Genomic DNA, 24,162 nt, shown 5'->3' on the forward strand with positions numbered 1-24,162 from the left:
AAGGAAACCAAGATTCAATATCCAAAGAAGACTGTGGGACTAGTGCCCCCATTAGATGACTAGATCCAAGGCTTAGGGAGAGTTGGGGGGCATCAGACAAAGCAGAGAGCCAAGAGGAAGAATATTCCAGGGCCAGAAAGGAGAAACCAAAACAATTGACTAGGGCATGGAGAAAGCAGAAAATGAAGAACCGGGCTTTGAGGATCCAGCAAGGGAATCGTTCTCCTGGCACAAGGTGTATGTTTAAGGGCTAGACAGAGAACACTGAGTGTGGGTGTTGAATTTTTTTACTCACTATCCTTTGGAGGGCAGGAAAATGAATTGTATCCATAATTATGCCACCCTTTTTATAAAGATGAGGTTGAAAAGCAAATTTGGTCCTTGAATCAAGACATTTTTTTTTCTATAAAGCAACTCCAGGCTTGTACAATAAGGAGAAGCCGTATAGTGTTCCAATTAGTACTGATGTGGGAGTCTTCAGTTCTGTGCTTCAGTTCAGAATTTATGAACCGAACCTGGGAGTCAAGGACGTGGGGAGGGAAGATCATCCTCTCTGCTCTGGGCATCAGCTAGGGCTTTATATTTAGGGCTTTTGAACTCCAGATTCATACAAACAGCTGCCCACCTGACATCCCTACTTGGCTCTCTAAAGGCATCTCAGACTCACCTGAAACTTGGCTTCTGATCTTTCCCCAAACCCTTGCTCCTTCACAATCCTCCCCATTCCAGTTGATGGCAGCCCCACCATTCCTGTTGCCTAAAGCCTTGGGGTCACACTTAACTCCTCTGTTGCTCTCTTACCCTGTACTTGATCTGTCCAGAAGTTTTGTCGGCTCTACCTTCAGAATGTAATCCAGAATGTGTCTAACTGCTCCCCATCTCTACTGCCACCAGCCTGGTCCAGGCCACCCTCCCCCAACTCAGATCATTGCAATGGTCTCCTCACCTCTCCCCTTGTCCCTTGGCAATCTATTTTCCATTGCAGAAACCAGAGGGTTCTTTCTAACACGTGAGTCAAATCATGTCACTCCACTGCTCAAAATCAGCCAACAGCTTCCTACTCTACTAGGTGTAAAAGCTCAAGTCCTCCAGTCTACAAGGCCAACGTGTGTGGGCCACACGCCCTCTCTCCCTGACACTATCTAGTGACAGCCCTTCGCTCACTCTGCGTCAGCCTCAAAGGCCTCCGTGCTTCCTCGTGGGCATTCCAGGCATGTTGCCACTTCAAGGCCTTTGCACTGGCTGCTCTTCTGTGTGGAATCCTTGTCCTAGGATTTTCTCAAACCTGGTGAGTCTGTCCCAATTACCCTACTTAAAATGGCAAAACTCTCCCCATACACTCTCTGTCCCCCTTTCCTGCTTTGTTTTCAAAGTCCTTACACTGTAATTGTTACTTTATTTTTTTTCCTTATCATCTCTCTTCTACAGAATATAAGCTCCTTGAAGTTGGGATTCTGCTCACAGCTGTATTCCCTCGCCTGGAACAGTAATTGACACACAATACATGAGTGATGAGTGATCTTATGCAGTCTTGACCAGCATCTTGCCTTTCCCTGGCCCCAGTTAGCTAGAGACTGAGCAGTAGTTTGTATCTCTTTATGCCTAATTTTCCCTCTATAAAAAGTATGAGAGTTGATTATTCTACCTCATCTATTCTTCACCCAGAGGCTCCATTCCAGCTCTTGAACTAAGCCTTTGACATCAGGAGCTGCCTAACCTGATGGGCCACAGCATTAGCTAGTGCAGCCCAAAGGCAATCCCTGATTTTCAGGCACTGTTGGGGGTGGAAGAAAGGTACAGAGAAACCAGTGGGAGTATCAGTCATCCCACAGAGGATAGGAAACTTTAGTTTGGTCCACAGAGATTGGATTCCTCCAGATAGCTTTGAATTCTTGCTATTAGAAGAACTGTGTGTATGTGTGTGTGTGCATGCACACACACACTTTCTCTGCCTGGGAGAAATGACATTACCAAATTTCAGACAAGCAAAAAGCAATCTTATCCTAATTGGGAGATGTCCTGGGAAATTGGCATTTAGGATATTCATGGGGAAAAGAATACCTCCTGAGTTTTAAAGAGAAGAATCTAAAAATAAACTGCCATTGTCAAAGACATCTAGATCATATATTTTACATTAAAAATAAAATCATGGTTAGAGGATCTAAGTGAGGGTATCTATAATCCCTCCTTCTGTTACCATCTTTCTTCCTGATAACACATTGCTATTTCTATAAACACATATTTATTTGTTTACATAAATAAATGTGTTAGTATAAATAAATGTATCTTATTTCTGGTTTATGAAAATAATTGTTACTGACTTTAGTAGTAAGGCACGGGCTTTTCCAAGCCAGCCACTGTGATTTTTAGCCTAGTGCTCTTTAATCTCAAAGACACTCTTTGCCCTGATAGATGGGGAGGAGGGAGGCAATAATCATTTGCAGAGTGCTTATTATGTGCCAGACACTTTATACTTCACTCCCAAACCTTGAAGTCTATATCATTATCCCTATTTTACAGATGAGGAGACTGAGGCTCAAAGACACTATATGACTTGCACAAGATCACCCCAGCTAACCAAGACTTGAACTCAGAGCTGATGAACTTCAGACTATTCAGTGTTACCTTTTCCCAAAGGTGGGTGCCGGAGAGGTGAGAGCTGTGCATGGACGTTAATCATGAATTGACCTTGCTAGTAACCCCAGGCCAACAAAATATATAATACACAAATTCTAAACCTTGGACCAGTTTCCTTCCTTTAAGGAAACTGCACTTTAAAAAGAGTGGAAATTATAATACAAGACAGAATTTGATGATGAACCAAAATGAAAGAAGTCAGACTTAATCAACCCTCAGAGGACCTTCTCCAGCGTCATCTTATAACCAAGGCTGGTAAGAACTTGAAGGATCTATTCAGATGGGGACAATTATTCAATTTTGTACTTAAATCTTTTTATAACCTTAAACATCTCTATCAATTAGAAGTCAGACATATGATTTTTGAGTGATCCATTGGGATGCTATCAACTAGTAGTAATATAAAACCCAAACAAAGTGGTTTTGAAAAAGGGAATATCTAGGGCTGGTGAATTCAATGGCTTAGCGGCATGACCAGGACAGAGGCTCTTCCTGTCTTGCCTCTCTACCGTCCTTTGTGCAATGGCCTGTCTTCTCAAGGCAGGCTCTGTAATGGTCCCAAGATGGCTGCCCCAGATCCAGCCAACCATGAAGGTAAAAAAGGAATGTCCCTATCTCGGGTCCCTTTCTAGAATCAGGATCACACTGCCTTCTAAGCCCAGCATGAAGGCACAAGGACTACTTGGGGATACAGAAGCACAAGAAAAGTCTAACTATGAAAGCACATTTCAAGCCTCTGCTTACATCATTCCTGCTAATCTTCTCCTGCCCAAAGCAAATTCCATGGCAAAGCCCAAAGTCAAGGAGAGGAGTAGTACATGTTCCTGTGATGGGGCTAGGACAAGGGTGTGAATATATAATATTATTATAAGGAGTGGAGAATCGGGACCAAGAATTCAATCTACCACCCACAAGTATATTTGGTAGAAAACTACAAAATTGCCATCATTTAGGTACAAAATGTGAATACTGACCATCTCATATGCTTCAATGTAATACTATCAGAAGAACTAAGGTTAAAGCTAGGTTTTCTGTCCAATGGCTACTAGAATACCCTGGAAAGCAGCACACACAGGTGATAACAAAAAGCAGATTTTCTAAGTACACAGGAAATGAAAAATACATGTAATTGTCTATCTCTGAAATAGTGTGGTTCACTTTAAGTAGAGTTTGTTCTACTGAAATCAAGCACTCATTAGAGTTAAGATTATGTGAAAAGAAACCTTCCAAACTAAGTCCTGATATGACTCTTTCCCAGAAAGTCAAATGTATTGTGGTCCCACAGGACAGTTATTAATTTTAAGTAGAGCTTTAATTACATTTGAGACTTTGTTATAATGGTCCACACTGAGTGAATTTCTCCCCATATAGAATCAAACTTGCAGCACATCCTAATCAACATTTCCTAGTTTGTTATCCTTGCATACTCTTTTTACTCATTGCACATACATACTAGTGAATTTGCTTTCCCTGTCTCCACCTTTGTTCATGCCCATCTCTTTGGAAAGCATGTCACCTAAATGACCTCTCATTACCCTGTCCACTCCCACTCCAATTCCCATGCAGGTGAACTTAGATGTCCTGCGCTTTTCTCCCATAACAGTCTATACATATATGCAATGTAGGACTTATACACCATTAAAAAGATATGTAAGATACATCTATTTCTCCACCCTAGATTGTAAGTTCTTTGAGTGAAGGGACTGTGTTTTATTTATCTTTGCAACCTTAATACCTAGCATTGTGCTCGGCAAACACCAGGGGCTGAAAAATACTGAACAAAGGAAGAGAGTGCATTAGTCAGAGTGGGCTAAATGTAAGTCCAGTAACAAACAAGCCCAATTTATGCAAAGTCTGAAGCAGATGTGCCTGACTGGGCATTTCTCTTGCAAGTGGTAACTTGGGGATCCAATCTTCTTCCAACTTATGACACTGCCACTTTCAACATGTGGTCTCTAAGAGCACTGTAGACAGGAAACAGGGCATGGGGAAAGCAGAGTGCATACTCACTACCTTGGCCCAAAGTGACACCAGTGACTTCTGCCCCCATTCCATTGTCCAAAACTAATCAATGGCACCACTTAGTCACAAGGGGGAGCCCGGTCAGGCAGAGCTCACACAACAGAAAGACAGCGCAAGCCTGTGGTAGTCAGCTAGCTATCTGCCAAGGGAGAAGGGAGGATGGAAGGGAGGGAGAGAGAAGAGAAGAACATACTCAATGCCCAAAGCATTACCTACTAAGCCCTGTTGAGAATTCTGCTCAGATTTCCTGCCAATTGGATCCTTAAAAGCAGATGTAGAAAGCAATTGAACAGTAAGCTCAGACAGAAAACATTAAAATTTTTTAAATCAAAATAAAGGAAAACTTAGGGCAATTTCATGTCTTCAGCACAGTCAAGAGGAAAGCAGATTTCAGGAGTAGTGGACAAGGTTGTGTGCACATCTGTGTGACTTCTGCATCTTAACCTGAGAGAGAGAGGGAGAAGAAGAGAATGTGGAGAAGCTGGTAGATTGTAAAGGCTCTAAGGAGTGGAGGCTTAAGGGGCCCATGGGAGAAGAATTATCAAGGGATGCTATTTACTCTGAAGACTGAAAGTCTCCAGTGTGAAAAGCAGAGCAAGGAATTTGGAGGACACGAATAGGTAGTAAGAGAAACACATTATCAAGACTGGGGAACTTGGTCATGAGGAGGAGGCTGCTGCTCACGGGAACAGTAACCACATTCCATGAGGTGGTAAATAGAAGGAAGTGTCAGAAGCAACACTGGTATCAGAATCCAGGGGGTGACAAGAAGGGGTAAGAGCATCTGCGGCAGAAACTAGTAACTGTTCACCAAAACCCATTTCCTCTTCTTCCTGGCATATGGCTTCCCTTGCAGTTCAGAATTACCATGTCAGTGGAATATGAGCAGAAACAATGTATACACGTTCAGATTTGGCCTGAAAGTCCTCCCAGGTGTGCTCCTCCATGCTTTTGTGTCTTCTTCCAGCTGGATGTAAATGACAATGAGGTCTTACACTTTGGTGAAGCCACAGATGGTAGGAGCTTGGGTACTTGACTGATTGCATGGAAGAGAGCCTACTTCCCTAACTGAACACCTGCCAGGAATGTCAGATGAGCAAGAAATACATTTCTACTATTTGTAATGGACACTGTGATCCACTGCCCAGATTCCATTTCATTAAAGGACTTAATAACCCAGCTGAGAGAATGCTGTTGGCAAAGACCTTTCAACCATCAGCCCCTTCAGGGTCTGCCTCTGCCCTGAGAGCCTTGCTCACCGAGGTTATGCTCCCCCAAGGGAAGCCCACATCCAGTGATCAACCAGCGTGGGAGTGTAGGCCCACCCACTGCAGGGCAATGTGGGCCGTCTCTCACAAGCCATTTTAGCTCCAGGGCTTCTGTGGGGTTGACTAAGGATGTCATCGGGCCTAACTTGCAGCTCGGTTTCTCTCTTGCCCAATCCTGCTTCCATTCCTTGTTTCCTATAGATTTTAAATTTAAGAACACTCCCTTATAAACATTCTGCACACTAAATGCTCTAAGTGTGCTTCTTGGAGAACCCAGTTGAGATAAACTGTGAATGAACGGCGTGGTTGGGTATGTTTGTTACATCATCCTGGCCAATTTAAATAACACAGCACAGAGAGGGGATATTTTTCTGCTGACATGGCTGTGCTTGGGTGGCAAGCAGACATGTTCCTTGCTATGCAGAAAAGCATATGCCATCTACAATACAAGGGAAGTGGGCCAGCACACAAGGAGTAGAGAGAGAGACAGAAGGGAGAGAGAAAACCCCAGCTGGGTTGAGTCTCTTTCCAGTTTTTCTAGTGATTCCTAAAGCTTTTCTCTGAGCTGCTCTGATATCTTTCCCAACTGCACAATCAATTCACTTCCTTTTCTTTTCTCTTTTTCTGCCTGCATTCACAGAGAAAAGCCAAGGGAAGCCCACTCACTGCAGCCACCACCACCCAGATGAGACAGTGGTGAAGGCCTCTGTGGTTGAGTGTGGGGGACGCTCCAGCATTTTGTCACCTTCTTTAATTGAGTTTACTTCCCCAGCCTCTTGGCCGGCTTTAGAGCAAGCAATGAGGGTGATCTCGTGTGGTCTCCCCTCCTCTCAACCCAGGTCAGGCTAAGGTGGAGTGGGATATTAGTAAAGGCCACCAAGTTCATCCGTTAGTGCTCTTTATGGGATGCTTTTCACTACATCTTATGTGCAATAATGTCTCTGCTGAGAAATGTGTCAAGGCTAAAAGATTCTCCTTATTTGCCACTCATTTCACACCAATTTAACTGAATACCAACTATGGTGAGCGATGACATACAGCCTCTCATTTAATGTTTGAAACTACCATGAGAGAAAGATAGTACTTTTTCCTGTGGTAAAATATATATAACATAAAATTTACTGTTTTAACCCTTTTTGAGTACAAAATTCAGTGAATTAAGTATTTTCATGTTCTTGTACAATCATCATCACCATCCATCTCCAGAACTCTTCCATCATCCCAAACTGAGACTCTGTACCCACTAAACAGCAACTCCTCGTTTTCACCTCCTCCCAGGTCCTGGCAACCACCATTCCACTTTCTGTCTCCATGGCTTTGCCCCTTCTAGGCACCTTAGAGAGAGGAATCATGCAGCGTCTGTCCATTCACGTCTGGCTTATTTTCACTCAGCATTATGTTTCCACAGCTCATCCATGTTTTGCATGTATCAGAATTTCCTTCATTTTTAAGGCTGAATAATATTCCACTGTATGCATATATCACATTTAGTTTATCCATCCTTCTCAGGACACTTGGGTTGCCTCCACCTTTTGACTAGTGTGAATAATGCTACTATAAACATTGGTGTACAATATCTGTTTGAATCCCTGCTTTCAATTCTTTGAGGTATAAACCAAGAAGTGAAATTGCTGTATCACATGGTAATTCTATTTTTAATTTTTTGAGGAATCATACTGTCTTCCATAGTGGCTATACCATTTTACACTCCCACCAGCAATGCACAAGAGTCCCAATTTCTCCACATCCTTGGAAGGCATTGTGTTTAATCTCCATATTCAGTCAAGGAAACTGAGGCTCAGAGAAATGGTGACTTCCTTATAGTTACCCAGGTACAAAGTAGCAGATTCCGCAAGGGAAGCTGAGATTCTTGACTCCAAGTGCATCACACTTCCCTGAGTTCATAACCACTCTGTTATATGGCCATATAAGTGCACTAAGGGATATCAGCAGGACAGACATCAGATGAATTTGGATAGCATGAGCCCTCTCTGGAAAAGGTGATGTGTAAGCTGAAACCTAAAGTTAAAAAGGTACTGGCCATGTGAAATCTGGTGGAAGGACGTGTGGGCATGCATAACAGCAAAGGCAAAGGCCTTGAGATAGAAAGAATTGGGATGCTGTAAGAAATCACACTATCAGTCTGGTGGGATCACGGAGACAAAGGTTGTAGAGCAAAAGGAAATGTAGTCTGGCAGAAGACCAGCTACCAGATCACATGACAGCTAATATTCATTCAGCACTTACTGTATCAGACACTATTCAAGCAATCTATATGTATTAGTGATTTAATCATCACAGCAGTCTTGTAACTAAATACTATTATTATTCCCACTTTGTAAATGAGGAAACTGTGGCCCAAAGAGGTTATGTAACTTTCCAAAGAAGATCCAGCTAGTCAGGGATAGAGCTTAGATTTAAACCCAGGCAATCTGGTTCCAGGGCCTGAGTTCATAACCACTCTGCTATACAGCCACCCTGTGATCAGTGATGTGGATTAATTCTAAGAGCAACAAAATATAATTGAAGGGCTTTAAAGCAGGGAGCAACAGGAACTGTTTTATATTTTGAGCTGATCATACTGGTAGCTGTATGGAGTAAAACAGAAGACAGAGAGACCAGTTGGAGGCCATTCTGGGGGTCTAGGTAAGAGATAATGATGGTGTGGATGAGGGAGGTGGCGGCAAGGAGACACAAAAATGGACATCTTCAGGATGCCTTTGCAAAGTAGAACTGCAGAGCTTGCTGATGATTTGGGGGTGGGGTGGGAGGAGGGGAGGAATTCAGGCTCTCTTCCACACTTTCGACTTGAGCAACCTGTTGGATGGAGAGGATGATTACTGATTTGCGAAGACAGTAGTGTGAAGGGCATATGTGTTGTACATTTGAATATCTAGCATCCATTTCCTAACAGCACCCCTGCTTCTTGTTGGAGAACACCTTGTTCTTATGGGCTGAAGTCAAGCCAAAAGGTAGTCCAATTGGACAACTAAGGTGTTCCTTATAGATAGTTCTTTTTAATCTTGAGCAAAAGGACAAAATTCAGTCTCTCCAGGGGCAACCTCCTAACACATTTTTCTTTTATAAGGCAGTTGCTACACTTCCTACTTCCTAAGCCCAGGACTCCAGCCTTCCATCAATTCTGATGGGTGAGTCCCAGAAGCCTTCCCATACATTCCCTCTGCCTAAGTTAGGCTGTGCCAATAACTGTTGCTAATAACCAAAAGGAGTAAAGGATGGAGATTGGGTGAGGGCAGAATGCGCTAAACCAAGAAATACCTTTGAGCCTAGTCAAGTTTGAGATGCCTGTGAGATATGTTAAGGAGGCAGTAGGACAGATGCACCTGGAGTTCAGGGCTGAAGTTGGGATGGAGAGAAACAAATCTGGGAGTCTCCAACATGTGCATGATGCAGTGGAGTCAAGCACAATGTTCCATGTCTTTTGCTGAAAGCATCCTGATTTTCTTTTGGGGAAATATTCCTTCTTCCAGGCTAGAAACCTGGATGTGGCCCTGGATGTGGCTATTAATCAAAGTGCCAAGCCCCTCTCTGGTCAAGTAGAAAGCAGGAATCTCAGGGCTGGATAGCTGGTATTGACCATCCACCTGGTCACAGTGGTTCTTAAGGAATGCTCAAAGCAATTCGGTCAATTCAATAAGAATTAGCCAAAGGACTTCTAATGGAACAATCAGGAACAAAGAATTTTCTTTCTGCCAGGATTGCTAAACTGGTATAATGCAAACTTAGCAGTGCTTTTTTTTTTTAACCACCTTGGAACCATAACCTGATGAAAATGAGGTCAGAAAACAGTCAAGTGACCAAGGGAGACAGCACATCCTGATGCAGCATTGAGCTTCTGGACTCTGTTATTCCTGAAACTGACTTCATGATTATGTGAATCTAACAATTCCCATTTTTGCTTCAGGTAGTTGAGTTTCAGTTTCTTTTCCCTACAGCCAAGTGACTCCTGACAAGAATGAACAGCATTTAAAGTTCATACCTGGACGAGATCAGAGAGGAGGATTGAGCTGCAAAACACTGTGATAATTAAAGAGCAAATAGAGGATGAGGAGCCAGCATTTTGGTTAGATTGTCTGTGTTTGTTGACAGATAGGACCAGAACGATAATTCATTGTATTGCAGGAAGAAAATCTGTTGGCAGAATATTGATCATTTCTTTAAGTGGGTAATTGGTACATAGACAGCCTTGTATTTGAAAATTCCCAAATTAAAAAACTCACTTATGTCTTGGTGTTGCCACATCATTTCTGCACTCAAAGGACAACAGCCTTCTCTCTTTGCTGGAGAGATCCATAGCCTCTGAGTCATGCCATCAAAGATAGCAACACTACCTATCTTTACTTGGCACCCAGCATTCTGCAATGCAAGAATTCAGAGGTTCTGGCCGGAAAAAGTCAGACATGTGCGAACTGCTCATAAACATGCATGAATTCTCTGTGATTGCACTGCTCGAGGATTGGGAGGAACTTGGCCCCAGGCTCTGTTGGCCCTCTGCATTCACTTTGGATGAGACATACTGGTGTCTGCCAAGCTGGCTCCTCTGTTCCTAACAGTAGCCAGACTGGCATCTTTGGCTTCAAAAGGGATTGTTCCAGTTCCCATGTCAACAGCATGCTCTGCAACAAACTGATAATTGGAGCAAATTGTATGGAGTTACGAATGGGGGGAGGATGCACTCTACTCAATAGGGAGCTGTGAGAACCAGTGGCAGCTCTGGAATGGGATGCTGTTTTCAGGGATGGGATCAGAGTAATCATGGATACTGATGAATGAACTACAGAAACAGTTGACTAAGAGTCTGCAATTAAGAGGAAAAGTTGGCCCTTTTAATCAGACAAAGATAAAGAAAAATTCTTCCTTTTGCAGCACATGAGAGAAAATGTGAATGTCAAGTCATCCTACTCTGGGAGGGTAGACTCTGAGAAGTAGTCAGGGACATGCAGCTGGCCCGGCCCATGATTTAAATAGTTGTCATTGACTCTGTGAATACAAGACCCACTGATAGACAGCCTAGTGAAGCTCCTAAGTGCTCAGGCTCTGGAGCCAGACTGCCTGGGTTCTTATCCTGGGCTCCCCGCTTGCTTTCTTCACAATTCTGTACCTCAGTTTCCTCAACTGTAAAATGAAGGTGACAATTTGAACCTGGATCAACTGTAAAATGAACGTGACAATTTGAACCTGGAAAACACTATATTAAGTGAAAAAACCCAGACACAAAAGGATTTATATTGCATGAATCCACTTATCTGAGGGACCTAGAATAGGTAAATGTATAGAGACAGAAAGTAATAGTGGGTACCAGGGGCTGGGGGGAGGGAAGAAGGGGAGTTTCTGTTTGACAGGTAGAAAACTTCTATCTGGGATGATGAAAAAGTTATGGGGATGGATAGAGGTGATGATTGCACATCACTGTGAATGTACTTAATGCCACTGAATTGTACACTTAAAATTACTTAAAATGAAAAAAGAAAATGCTAACTATAAGATAACAGACATGCCCATTAGTTTAGCTGTGGTGATTATTTCACAGTGCATACATATATTAAAACATCAAGTTGTAACCTTAAACATATACAATTTTTGTCAATTATCTCTCAAGAAAGCAGAAAAATGATTAAAATAATAACTTTCATGTTATGTATATTTTATCACAATTTTTGAAAAACAAGTCTATTGCTGCAAACATAATGTCAAGCAAAGATGTCACATGATTAGTGCTACACAATGTCAATACACATGTTCAAAAACAGGCAAAAATCATCAGTGGATGGTGGACACCACTGAGGGTAGTAGAGACTGGAAAGGAACTTCTCAGGGGCTGGTAGCTTCTGTTCCTTGATCTGGGGATTGGTGACAAGAGCAGGTGGTTTTTGTGAAAATCAGTGGGCTGTCCATTCATTACATGTATTTTTCTGTATGTGTGTTAAACTTCAATAAAAAGGGCCCCATCCTGAATACTTCCAAACTTATTCTATGAGATCAGCATCACTAGCACACCAAAACCAGACAGACACTACACACAAAAAAAGACTAATATGCTTGATGAATATAGACACAAAAATCCTCAACAAAATACTAGCAAACTGAATCAAAAAATACATCAGACAGATCACCATCATGACAAAATGGGATTTACTCCAGGGATGTAACAATGGTACAATATTCGTAATTCATCAATATCATACACCACATTAACAAAAAGAAGGATCAAAATCACATGACCATCTCAACAGATGCTGAAAAAGTATTTGGCAAAATTCAACAACCATTCATGATAAAAACTCTCAACAAAATGGGTATAGAGGGTACATACTTCAACATAATAAAGACCATATACAACAAACCCACAGCCAACATCATACTTAAGAGTGAAAAGCTAAAAGCTTTTCCTCTAAGATCGGGAACAAGACAAGGATGCCCACACTCCCCACTTTTATTCAACATAGTACTGGAGGTCTGGCAATCAGACAACGCAAAGAGATCAAAGGCATCCAAACTGGTAAGGAAGAAGTTAAAGTCTCACTATTTGCAGATGACATGATACTGTACATAGAAAACCCTGTAGAACTAATAACTAAATTAAGCAAAGTTGCAGGATACAAAATTAATACATAGAAATCTGTTGCCTTATATACTAACAATGAACTAGTAGAAAGAGAAATCAGGAAAATAACTCCATTTAAAATTGCATGTAAAAGAATAAAATACCTAGGAATAAACCTAACCAAGGAAGTGAAAGACCTATACTCTGAAAACTACAAGATACTCACAAGATAAATTAAAGAAGTCACCAAAAAATGGAAATACATCCCATGATCATAGATAGGAAAGATTAATATTGTCAAAATGGCCATCCTGCCCAAAACAATTTACTTATTCAATGCAATCCTTATCAAAATACCAACAACAATCTTCAATGAACTAGAACAAATAGTTCCAAAATTCATATGGAACCAGAGAGGACCCCAAATAGCCAAAGCAATACTGAAAAAGAAAAATAAAATAGGGGGTATTATGCTTCCTGACTTCAAGCTCTACTACAAAGCTAAGTAATCAAAACAAATTGGTATTGGCATAAGAACAGACCCATACATCAATGGAACAGAATAGAGAGCCCAGATATAAATCCAAGCACACATGGTTAATTAATATATGATAAAGGAGCCATGAATATACAATGAGGAAAAGATAGCCTCTTCAACAGCTGGTGTTGGGAAAACTGGACAGCTACATGCAAGAGAATGAAACTGGATTATTGTCTAACCCCATACACAAAAGTAAACTCAAAATGGATCAAAGACCTGAATGTAAGTTATGAAACCATAAAACTCTCAGAAGAAAACATAGGCAAAACTCTCTTGAATATAAGCATGAACAATTTTTTCCCAGACACATCTCAGGCAAGGGAAATAATATCAAAAACAAAGAAGTGCAACTACATCAAACTGAAAAGCTTCTCTATGGTAAAGGACACCATCAGCAGAACAAAAATGCATCCTACAGTGTGAGAGAATATATTTGTAACTGACTCATCTGAAAAGGGGTTAAAATAAAAAATACATAAAAAACTCATACACCCCAACACAAAAAAACAAATAACCCAGTGAAAAAGTGGGCAGAGGATCTGAACAGACACCTCTCCAAAGAAGAAATACAAATGGCCAACAAGGACATGGAAAGATGCTTCAACTCACTAATTATCAGGGAAATGCAAATTAAAACCACAATGAGATATTGCCTCACACCAGTTAGAATGGCCACTATCCAAAAGACAAGAAACAACAAATGCTAATGAGTATGCGTAGAAATGGGAACCTTTTTATACTGTTGGTGTTACTGCAAATTGCTGCAATTTTTGTGGAAAGCAGTATGAAAGTCCCTCAAAAAACTAAAAATACAAATACTATTTGACCCAGTAATTCCACTCCTAGGAATTTACCCAAAGAAAACAAAATCTTTGATTGAAAAAGATATATGTACCTCTATGTTTATCACCACACTCTTTGCAGTAACCAAGATATGGAAGCAACCTAAGTGTCCATCAATAGATGAATGGATAAAAAGAGATACTACATATACATAATGGAATATTATTCAGCCATAAAAAGAAAAGAAACCTGCCATTTGCAACATACATAATGGAATATTATTCAGCCATAAAAAGAAAAGAAACCTGCCATTTGCAACAACATGGATGGATCTAGAGGGTATTATGCTCAGTGAAATAAGCCAGGTGGAGAAAGACAAATACCATATGATTTCACATTTTTGTGGAATATAAAAACAAAGCAAAACAGAAGGAACAAAAACAGCATTAGCTTCAAAGACACTGAGAAGTGACTAGTGGCTACCAAGTGGGTGGGAGTGAGGGGCAGGCGGAGGTTGTTGAACCACTGTGATGTACATTTGATAATAAATAAATAAATAATATAAAATAAAGAGCCCCCTCCTCCCCAAAATGAGGATGACAATAATATCCACCTCAGAGAACTATTTTAGGATTCAATGAGTTAAAACAGATAACACCTAGAGCAGTGCCTGACATGTAGGGGTCCCCTAAGTCTTTAGCTGTAGTTAAAAAGATGCTTGTACCTCTGGAAAGCTTTCCTGACCTCCCCTGCCCTGGAGAAGCCAATCATCCCCTCCTCATCCACACCTCCTGTGCTTCCAGATACTTTGCATTTACTTCCCCAGATCCTGGCTGCCGGCTCTCTGCTCCTGGATCCTGACCCACATTGCTGTGCCTCCCCTTGTCCTCTAGCTCCCAGGCACGCTGGGCTGATGGGGCAGAAAGAACCAGCAAGAAACTGGAGGAAGGGAAGAGTGAGATTGAGGTACTTGTTCCCTGGGTGGCCTCCCTGTGGAGTCACTGTGGATGGCTCTGCTCCTCAACCAAAGGCCACGGGGCTGTGGACCAGGCCTCTCCTTCCAAGTTCTGGGAAGTGCCCCCTCACTTTGCCACCTGGGGCCTGGGCGTGGTGATGGCACTCCATGCTCACTAACCCAAATCCTCTCCCTGTGGTTTCTCACGGTTTTCTTAAACTCTGCCCAGACCTTTATAAATCACCTTTTTTATTAAAATTGTCTCCAATTTTGCCAGTTTCAGTGTGTCATCTACTTCTGCTGGCACTCTGACTGCTGCCTAACCTCTCGGCGACCTCTGGAAAGGCAGCCACATAACATGCATGAGCACACCCAGTCAGTTTACCACTGATGGACCAGAACAGCTGACCGAGCTGAAGCAGAGGCTCTCTGCCGAGGATGTGCAACAGAGTAACAGAAACAGAGTTGAGCCTGAGAGTTATAACATCATGCAGAGGTACCATGCAGCGCTCTGGCAGCCCAAAGCTGAGGACAGGCTGAAGCTACTACTGGGTAGTCAATAAATTGGTCTGTGGAAAATAGGAAACAGATGCCAAATGTCATTTATTAATGTTTTAAAGGCTTACATATATTCAGAAAAAATGTGTTCTAACAATATAAAAGCTGATGTAAAATCATCAAATGTAGTTTTCCCAAATACTGAACTGTGTCTTTAAGTCCCCAGAAATATTGTTCATACCAAACTCATATGAATGAGATTATGTCCAAATATTTACTGCACAAAATGCAAGACAGCTACTTGTCATGAAATCTCGTTAGTATGTATTGGGATGGATATGGTGAGGAGAGGGTAATGTTATCTAATAAACTGATCATCCATTAGTGAGTTTTGAAATTAGAACACTAACAAAATACAATGGGACAGAAAATACCAGAATGCATTGTGGTTCTAAAAGTAAATCTTTTTGTGTGAATTTCTATTTCAGTGACACATATACTAGAACACAATGTAAATGTATTTCTACAGGGTCAAAAAGTTTAAAAAATTCTGATTAAACTCTGTGATTCAGAAATTAGTATATTATTGATGTGGTAACAAAGGAAGAAAAACGAGTAGTTGTTATAAATTATTTTGCTAACAGCTATAGGAATCATATATTGAATCTTAAGATGTCCACTGATGGTTTGAAGATGCGACTGGTCATCAAGTTACCATTTCACGATCTTCTTTCTCACTGTTTCTTTTTGCAAACTGGAGATGGTAAGAGCTATGACTACTTTTATCATTCAAGTCCCTCCCCAGTGCGTGGAATATCAAAGTCTTTAGATAAACATTTGATACATTTCTGAAAAATGATCTGTTCACAAAGCCATTGTATCTACATAACAATCAATGTTATGAATAAGGTTTTCTCTAATTCCATATACGCATTTCTATCATCAAACATCAGAACCTCACTGGAATGCCCCATAAAAGGTGCTTTATATCAATCTTTTTTATTCAAAGACCACATATTTTTAAAAGCAGCTATTGTTACATTTTTCTCCATCTTATATTTGGTTGGCATTTTAATTTTAGACTTAATGTTGATGATAATACAGTGTCAATAATAAACTTTATCAGCTGTAGTGGGTTGAATTATGGTCCCCAAAGATATGTCTTCTTGGAACCTCAGAATGTGACCTTATTTGCAAAACGGAACTTTGCAGATGGAATTTAGACAAGAGATCACTCAGAATTAGGGTGGGCCTTATATCCAATGGTGTGTCCTTATAAGAGACAGAAAAGGAGAAGAAATGGAGACACATGAAGAGAAAATCACATGAAGACAAGCAGAGATTGGAGTTAGGAAGCCCCAGACGAGGAAAGCCAAGGCCTGCCAGAAGCCACCAGAAGCTAGCAGACAGGTGTGGGACAGATTCTCCCACAGAATCCCCAGAAGGACCGTGGCCCTGCAGACACCTTGATTTTGGACTTGTGGCCTTCAGAACTATGAGAGAGCAAGTTGCTGTTGCTTTAAGCCGCCAACTTTGTGGTAATGTGTTACAGCAGTCCTAGCAAACTATTATACCAGTTGAATAATTTACCAACAGTTTAAAAGTCACACCAATTGTAAGTTTGTCTATCTTGGCTCTTGTTTGACTTACATCCTTCATTTAGACAATGTTGGTGGGTCACCATTGCTGGGGTTTATTATGAAAAAGAGTGTTAAATTTCTATGGCTAACTAATACATAAGGTCACATGGCAACTGCCTTTCACAGGACTGTAAACTAGACCATTGTTTGCATTTCTCTTTAATCTTAGTCAAATAAGTTCAAGGTAAAACTGAAAAAAATCGGACTTTTATTCCAACTGAAAGCATAGCAGAAAGATCAGGAACACGGGAGGAGATCAGACAGTCCTAGGTAGGAACCCCTCAATGAAGTGAAACCCCAGAGGGTTTCAGGGCTTCTATTTGCTCATTTGTAAAGCCAGGATTATTGAATTCCTCAAAATATTACCAGACAATTGAATACGGAAGATACCACCCTGGAAAAGTCTTAGTAGTCTTCAGAAAAGGGAGGCCAGCAGAGGATATTTATAGTGTTTTGGGGTCTGAGTTCAAGTGACTTCAAAAGAGTCTTTCAAGGAGGAATTGGATTAAGACTGGGCTACAATCCTGACAACTAGTTTAGAATTTGTGGATCCAGCAAGGTGAGGGTCTTAAAGCAAGTCTTGATGGTAGCTATGGTTTGATGAAAACAAGAAGTTTGCCCTGGGTAAGCAGACTGTTATCTAGGATAAATTGATCTGTAGGAATTTCCTGAAGCAAACAGAGAAGTTATTTATTGGTTTATGGTCTTATCTTCCCCAGGCATGGTTTTCATGGAACAAATAACTAAGACATATTGACACAGGTGGTCTCAGTTCTAAGTCCAACTAGCTGTGTCATGTTGATAGCCATCATCACAGCTCTCAAGATAATACTATCCACTTCTTATGATGGTGGTGAGGAACAAATGAGATCATGGCTCTAGAGCATCGGCCACACTGCAAGGACTAAACGAGCAATAACCTATGATGATGGTGATGATGATGATCCATTTTTATTTATTTGGAAAGATGGGTAAATGTAGCTAGAAAATTTTGACACCCCCTCTTTTTTTCTTTTGGTTTTCATAAGTAATAAGCAAACTAAATGGCTTTTAGCCTTCCTGTAATTCAGCAATTACCAAACTACTGAAGTTATCTGTAGAATTTGCACTTACGGAAAGAAGTGAAGGACAAAAAGAGTAAAAGTGAGGGCTCCTTTTCTTTATTATGATTCTAGGTGGCTCTTTGTTTGCATTTCTCCCAGGGACTCTTGAGTAACCAGCTCTCTACAAACTGCATACCTTCAGGAAGAAGCTTACTACTTCAAATGCAGGAGGACTTCTTGGATGGTGTATCACATGGAAATTCAATGGTTTATGGAGACTCAGGGGTCTCTGTTCACTCACTACACATAACCCCTGTTAATTAGTAAAATTTTCTAGTGAGGGGAAGCTACACTTCTCTGCCTCTGATGATACAAAGCCCAGAGGAATTCCTTGTACTGGCTACAGAATCTAAAGACAATGTCTGAGTCTCTTCCTGAGGAAGAGAAGACAACACGGCCAGATGGCTGGCTGGGCTGCAAAGACAGTGCTCAGTCAGGTTCTCCTGCCCTTTGCGTTGAACCCTGGAGTAGTGTTCCAAAGACGGCAGAGACACTCAGCTTCTGCCCCCTGCCCACTGCACTCCCGGGCATCTGAAAATCCTGCACTTCATTTCCCCATCTCTGACAGAGAGAGAAAAAGTCTATGTATTCTTAACTATTCTGATATGTCATATAAATATACAAAGTAATTCAAGTCTTTAGAGGAAAATTCTTCATAATCCCAAGCTATCATTACTATGTGATAATGAAGTCAAGTGTACAATGGATAGGGAACTTCAGTGGGTCAGACCAAGAATAGAAATGATCTGAGTGAGCAACAATGCAGTGCACAGACTGTTTTTAAAAATTCAGTGGCATGTAATTTCCAAATCTGCTATGGTTTTAGGAACCAAGTAGTATAGCTACGGACTAGATAAGATGATGTATAATTGACATTAGTTATTTATGTGCTTAATTGGTGTGAAATTTACCTTATGCAGCTTTTTGTGTTACTAATTTACCTGTTAAAAGGGCCTTTCTAAGCAAATGTGACTTCATGTCAGCAGCTATTTTCAATTTGAAATATTGGTATATTTTGGCTTAATAAATGAAAGCCTAAGGGTCAGGTGCCAGGGCCTTAATACTTAGATGTGCATTCCAGCCTACCATTTTGTGGCTGTGTATCCCTGGCCAGATTACTTAACCTCTCTGGGCCTCAGTTTCCCAATGATAAAATGAAAATAAAGTTACCTCAGAGGTTATTTAAAAGGATTAAGTGAGTGAATTCATGTAAAGTTAATTTAAAGATCCCAGTACATAGTAAATGTGTCATGTATTTTAGCTCTTATTTATTTATTTCCCTTGAATTTTATTGTGTGACATTTACAAAGATACTGTCCTATGGGATTGATACAGTAAGGAAGAATTCTTCAGGGCTTTTAGTTCAAACTTCTGTCCTTTATAGCCTGGTATTATGAAAAGAGTACTGGGCAAGAAGTTAGGAAATTCAGATTCAAGGTCTAATGCAACCAACAACTATGTGATCTTGAATCCATCACTTCGACTCTCTGAACTGTTTCCTCAGGAAAAAAAAAACAAAAGAGGAGTGGGCTGTCTGCATCTTAAAAGAACATAATGTGTTAGAAAGAACCCTAGAGCAAGACTCCAAAGTTTAAGGTCTAATTCCAGCACTTGTTGGGTGTAAAATTTATAGCAACTCACATAACTTCTTGGAACCTCAGTTTCCACATCTGGAAAATGGGCAAAATAATATCAGAAAGTTCCTCTCTAAGTTTTGTGGTGATCCCAAAATTTGATAATGAATAAAGCACCTTATAAACAGTAAAGCACTAAATAAATGTAAGGTAATATCATTAATAAATTTCTGTTTAGTCTAATTTTTATGCTAAATCTTATTATTTTCCTATAATCTTTTACAAGTGTTTGTGCTCTTATAGAATTCTGTGAGTTGGAACCAGACTATGAATATACATTTTTTGACACTCAGACTATCTACTTTAAACAATATCTTCTTTTCAATTTTCAATTTGCCCCTGAGTCATTATACCTGCATGACTCCATATGAGTCATGAAATCTAAAAATTACTAATTTGTCCATTTCCCTTTCTTTGTACAAACATCTCTGCAGATACAACCTAAGATAAAACTTACCTCTGTCTTGGGAATTCTTAATGTTTTTAAGGGGCTCTTTTAAGTGAAGAGGCTAAAGGAAGATTATCCTCTTAAAGAAGGGCATGTGGATGTAGCCCCTACACACAGACACACACCCCACAAACTCTATGCTCCAATCAGAAAAGCACTTCCTGCCCTTGAGGAATTCTTTTCCTCCCGTTTCTACCTGTCCAGCAATACCTAGAATTCAGGGCTTTGTTAAAGTCTCTAATTTTCATTGAGATGGATTGAGTGGTTCTCTGCCCTGTCAGTAATCTTTAAGATAGTCATTCCCTTTTAAAAGGTGATGAAACTGACTCATGATAGGTCAGATGATTTGTTCAAGGTCGCCAATGTGGAATTTGCAGAAAACTTTAATTCATGTATTTTTCCTTCCAACTCCAGGTCTATCTTCTCAAATCATCGTGGTCTGAACCAGTTTACATCCCCCTCACCAGTCCAAATCTCTTGTAACACATATATAATATCATATGTGGCTTTGCATTACAGAGTTCCTTGTGAACAGAGCCTCTTCCCTTCCCAAGACAGTGGTCCCCGCAGAACACTAACCATTCTAGCCTCGCAACCCCTTATAGCTTTTCACACTATGTACGCACCCAGGAACTACAAACTTGGTATTTGTTGAATTGGAGTAGAACATCTCCAGGATATTTCTTACTACCTTTCTATGAATAAACTCAGTTTTTGTATGAGTTTGCTTTGATTCTCACCAAAGGAAGATCTGGAAACATCAAAAATATTAGTCAAGATGCAAGAGCGGGTGAAGACCCAAGGCCTACCTCTGCCTTTTGCTGACTCTAATTCTCAAACGTAAAGCTCTCTTTGGACAGACAGGCAATCCCTTTCAGACAGTTTTTGGGAGTGACTTGTCCTTGACATACCCAGAGTTAACTATGATCTGAAGGCCTAAGGCCATTTGCAGCATGATTTTAATGACTGTCATTACTTCTGCCATTACCACCACCCAATAAAACTCCTCACTTGGCTTGATGCGATTATCCCTCTGTCATGCAGCACCAGGAACTCCAGCGTGTGACAGAGCATATGGTCTTTGCCAACAGCATTATTCATCAAAGGAAGATAAAAATCACAGTAGCACCCTGCTTTTCACAGGAGGTAATGGCTTTGGGCAAAAGACAGAGCTTCAGCACATCTTGGGTCTTTCAAAGATGGCTCTGTTTCCAAAAGCACTTCATAAAGATGAAAATGGAACACATGCTGAATGGGCTTTTCAGAATAATGAAAACCCTATAATTAGGAAGCAGTGGTTCAAATTATATTACCCTGTAAGAGCAAAGCATAGTAACAAGTTAATGCAATTACTAATTCAGCTTTTCTAGAGATAGAAGCAAACAGTGCAATTAAATCCTCAGTCTTTGTTTTGCAGGGGCCAAATGAAGTGAAATAAATGAGCCAGATCCCCTTGTTCCCACCTCTGCCTCAGCTGTGCCATCAGGCAATAGGTTTCCTACCTCCTCTCTCTGAAAATTAAAACAGGCCACCAGCTGAGAAATGGATTATGCCCTACAACTTTGTACCTGGAATAGAAGATCTCATTTTTGACAAAGGTTGCCAAGAATTTTACATCACCGCGAAGTAGCTTTCTATTCCCTTGTTAGCCTGACTATCCCATTTAACAAAAGATTTGCTGTACACTGATTTGTATATGAATGTCAGTGAGCATTGTGTGCATTGATTTTGACCTGTCTCCAAACACAGCACCAGTTCAACTCACCATCTTTACTGTAACGCTTCTCCCATACAAACCCAATCCATCCAGTCCACTCTAGACTACTGATTGACCCACAATCTCTCAAACACAGTTCTCAGTTTCTAAGGACCTAATGTATACCACTCAGTCTGTTTGCAGAGCCATTCCAGAGGGAATACTCAGTGAAGGTGGTTTCTCCCATCTGCCCACATTAGAGGACCCTGGTCTGATGTGACTGGCAGTTCACTGCCACAAAGAGGATGGATGACAGGGTGGCTCAACTCTTTCATGCTAAGAAAAAAGCCCAGAAACTCACCTATCTACATGTAATGATAGCCTTTGTGTCCAGTAGCATGAAGTTAAAATAGTCCATTTGAAGATGCATTATTATAAATGAACAATCAAATTTAGTAAATGGTTAGCCAATTCTAAACACAGAACACTGATGGCTGATTATTTTGATCACTTAACTCACACAATTATGGCTTAACAAAGGTATTTGATGAAAACTAAACTGTATGTAAATGGAACACAAATTAATGAAGAATTAATTTAGATAAATTCACCTGTAATTCACTGAATCTAAGGAGCCACTGATCATAAGACACACCATTATTTAATGTGTCATGAAGGAAAAAAACACCATTTAAAGCATGACAATGTTTTCATATTATAAATTTTCATTATTACTCATATCTATTTGATATAAATATGTATTCGTTAGACAACACGAGACCATCATATGAATATCTATGCCAAGGATGGATGCACAGCAATCACCACCTCGTCATGTCTGCCACCTGACCAACAGTGACTTTGACACAACCAATTGTAAGTTGCATCCTGATTTAAAAGTCGTTACAAGAAAGAGGGCCCTTCAGCATTAATGAGATATGGTACCTCTGTTCTTCAGATGAGGATCTCATGTCATCAACAGTCTCTCCTCACCTGATGTCAGCTCCAGCTCCTAGCCCCAGATGGGTCCTGTCTGTGTCCCTGGAGTCCTCCTCTGCCTGCCTGCCCCTTCTGGTGCTCCATGGGTGACCCTCCCAGGGTTGGCTGCACAGCTGATGCCTCACACGACCTACTCAATTATCAATTATTAAGGCTAATGAATTTTCCCAATCGTCTTCAGGCTTGCCAGTTGCCACCTTATTTCTGCCATTACTGCTCTTTTTTTTTTCTCTTAAGCTTCTTTTCATTTACATCAAGAAAACCTTCCCTTGATTTGAAACCCATAACCACCCAGAAGGTTTTTAGGTCTGCAAAGACTGAGGTAGGAAAGCACAGTGATCCAGGGTGCTAGCTCAAAAGCTGTCCCCTTCCCCACTTCCTGGAGGGACATATGCTTTCTATTAACCAACCTCTTTTTTCTTTTTTTTTTTTTTTTGTCAAGTTCTTTTTTTCTCTTACAGTCATACAGCAAGATCAAAGGGAACACCTTATCCCTGGGCCTTAAGCTACTGGCAGGGAGAGAAGCATAGGTAGCCATTTAACTCTTTACTGGCCATCACCACGGTTATGGAACCATCTCATGACCCCTCAGCCAGAGTGAGTGAGACTGCCCTCCATGCCTTATACCCTCACACACACACACACACACACACACACACACACACACACAGACACTACTTAGACTTGCCATCACTTTTTTACTTTGCTTCACCTTCATAGGCTTTTAATATTCATATTAACGTGATTTCACCTGGATAGAAATGCTTGGGGGCATGTGGACATTCTGTGATTTGTCCTGGTTCTAAATGTCCCTGAGGGTGGTCCTGATCCACATTTAAGTTGTTTCAGATCCAACTTTAAAAACATACCTCCCTGGCCCCCAAACCTGAGGTGATCCCACCCTTCCATGACCAATGATAACTCTTCAAGTCAATTCTTCCTATTCCATGTTTATAAAGGTTTAACAACAGGCTGGGGGGCGTGAAGACAGGAGGTCTTAGTGTGTAGAATTTATTGTTTTTTTCTGGTGCAAATACTTCCACCATATCTGATTTCAGGCCACCAACAAATGTGATTATCAGTGAGCACAGTTGGGAAGAGACACTCAGTGGTGTACCGTACAGACACAATAGACATAAATAAACTCAAGATCAGAGATAATGGCAAGATGTACTAAAATGATTAGGAGGTGATGGGTTTGGACTATTTACTACCTTTGTTTTTAACATGATTTAATTATAAGTTTGTATAACTTAAATTTTAATCATGGCTGTGTTTAGTAATGAGCTTGCAAAACTGGAAAATTTGGCAGTTGCCTCTTGCAAGCCAGTATGAACAGCTCCAGCATGTATATTTAATTACACAGGTAATAA

At 40.7% G+C, this 24,162-nt stretch overlaps 1 long non-coding RNA gene across 1 annotated transcript; it reads left to right on the forward strand.

The window, feature by feature from the left end:
• Positions 1 to 1,184: 1,184 nt before the first annotated feature.
• LOC118973306 (uncharacterized) lies at positions 1,185 to 10,078 on the forward strand. The gene is made up of 3 exons (XR_005062570.1): positions 1,185 to 1,288; positions 2,521 to 2,637; positions 9,884 to 10,078. It is a non-coding gene; the product is annotated as an uncharacterized lncRNA (long non-coding RNA).
• The last annotated feature ends 14,084 nt before the right edge of the window (positions 10,079 to 24,162 follow it).

The sequence above is a fragment of the Manis javanica genome, chromosome 10 (assembly GCF_040802235.1).
Source record: "Manis javanica isolate MJ-LG chromosome 10, MJ_LKY, whole genome shotgun sequence".
Taxonomy (NCBI): domain Eukaryota; kingdom Metazoa; phylum Chordata; class Mammalia; order Pholidota; family Manidae; genus Manis; species Manis javanica.